General features: G+C 32.6%; 1 protein-coding gene across 3 annotated transcripts in view; it reads right to left on the reverse strand.

Moving 5' to 3' along the window:
• LOC137658841 (tripartite motif-containing protein 3-like) overlaps window positions 1-2,500 on the reverse strand; it is a 416,367-nt gene that overhangs the window by 35,859 nt on the left and 378,008 nt on the right. The window lies entirely within an intron of this gene.

A 2,500-nucleotide genomic window follows, 5' to 3' on the forward strand; every position in this document is an offset into this window, starting at 1 on the left:
ACTGTCGTCTGTTTCAACCTTTCACTATCCCCCACGTCTCTCTCTCTCTCTCTCTCTCTCTCTCTCTCTCTCTCTCTCTCTCTCTCCTCTCTCTCTCTCTCTCTGCGTGACTAAGTGTACGAGAATTTCAAAACGTGCATCCGTGTACGTGAGAAAAACGTGCTTCTAATGTAATATTCAACGGAGTATAATCCATCAAATATATATGAACTCACGTCACGCCATGACGCGAATATTCATACAGTTCATACTCCATGTGACCTACTGTACTTACCAGCAGTCGGTATTAATGGAAACTAAATATTACTCGGTTTTTCCGTCGATATTTGCTACTGCATTAAACGAAGATGCTAATAGGAGATGCCAGTAAACACATTTAAGAAGAAACTAAAGACATTACTTTTCACAAGATCATATGATTTGGAAGATGCTACAATCAAAGAATTGTATAAGTTATAATGAAAATGTTTCGTTAGATGATTAATATGGACCCGCCCAAGAAGTAGTTCACTCGACTTCAGCGGAGGGTTGGATTTAAACCCAAAACAAGTAACAAGTAAATAGGCAAGGACTCGAACCTATGCCACCAAGTCGAAACAATCAAGTGACAAGGCTCTATCTACCAAGGCATTGCCCCTAATTTTCGGGGGTAACCAACATAAAAAAAGAACAAAAGGGGACTTTTCATCTCTTCGCTGCTCCTAGTCTGACGAGGGAAGCAGCCAAGTAAGGTTTGTACTGCTAGGATACCACAGCCCACCCTCCCCCGTTATCCACCTACCTATGCTGAATCCCCTACTGCTTCTACCTCAGCGGTCACCAAGGCGACCGGAGGAAGCAGGCACGTGTTGTCAATTTTTTAGTTATCATGGTGGAAATAGATGGATTTCAAGCCCAAGCACATGTTATTGAATTCGACAGGAATACGTAAATTGAACTTATGGATTTATAGATCTCGTGATGGCTTATCGGTAAAGTTTACTGATGGGGATTGTTTCGAGTCTGATGCATAGGTTCGAGTCTTTGCCCAGCACGAAGCATTTATCATACTGGAATGTTCAGAGGATAGGCTGAATATTACCCTGGGTGAATTAGATGTTAAATCTCGTTGGTGTTTGAGATATATATATATATATATATATATATATATATATATATATACATATATATGTATGTATATATATGTATATATATACACATACATATATATATATATATATATATATATATACACATATATATATATATATATATATATATATATATATATATAGTGTCCCAAAATAATGTATACACACTTTGGATTGTTACGACCGGTTTAATTTATTGATATCAATGTGAAATCAGATTCTTTTTTTGTTAACATTCTCAAATTGTCCCATGTATCCTTACTTTTTCACTGAGCATTGTTTCTCTCCTGTGAATCTGTTTTACACCTTAATATCAATAAATTGAACACATTGTAACAATACAAAGAATGTATACATTATTTTGGGACACCCTGTATATATATATATATATATATATATATATATATATATATATATATATATATATATATATATATATTATACACATATACAATATATACATAAATAAATATATATATATCTATATATATATATATATATATATATATATATATATATATATCTATATATATATATATATATCTATATATATCTATATATATATACATATACAATATATACATAAATAAATATATATATATCTATATATATATCTATCTATCTATCTATCTATCTATATATATATATATATACACACAAACACACCTATATATACACACGCACGCGCACACGCTTCGGTAGGGGATATTATAACATCATCATCTCTAACTTCTGTTCTTCTTAATGTCCATCTATTGTCGGTCATTCTCATTATATGTCGTGGCCATGTCCATTTCTGTTTCGTATATATAGTTAGAATATCGTCTACTTTAGTTTGCTCTCGTATCCATGTTGCTCTTTTTTTTGTTTCTCAGGTGTCAACACCACTATAATTCTTTCCCTAGTTCTTTGAGATTTAACTAGCTTATGTTCTAAGGCTTTAGTAAGGCTCGATGTTTCTAGTGTGTAAAGATAGTACTGGTATGACCATCTGATTAAATACTTTTCTTTTTAGAGAAACGGGCATTTTAATCTTCAATACCTCACTTTGTTTACCGAAAGCTCTAAATCACACGCTTATCCTTCTTTTAATTTCGGTCTCATGTCCTGGGGAAATCCTTACTGTCTGTCCTAAGTAATTATATTCATCAACAATCTCTATAGAGATTCGTCCATTACACTTATTTATATTCTCTCTGCATTTTCATTGGTCATCATCTTACTTTTACTCTGATTAATTTTTAAACCTACATTTCTGCTTTCTCTATTCAAATCTTCTATCATCTTTTGCAATTCCTACAATGATTCACTAAACAGAACTATGTTATCTGCAAATCTTCTTGTTAAGGTATTTCTCACTAATGTTAATG

Source organism: Palaemon carinicauda, chromosome 1 (genome assembly GCF_036898095.1).
Source record: "Palaemon carinicauda isolate YSFRI2023 chromosome 1, ASM3689809v2, whole genome shotgun sequence".
NCBI lineage: Eukaryota > Metazoa > Arthropoda > Malacostraca > Decapoda > Palaemonidae > Palaemon > Palaemon carinicauda.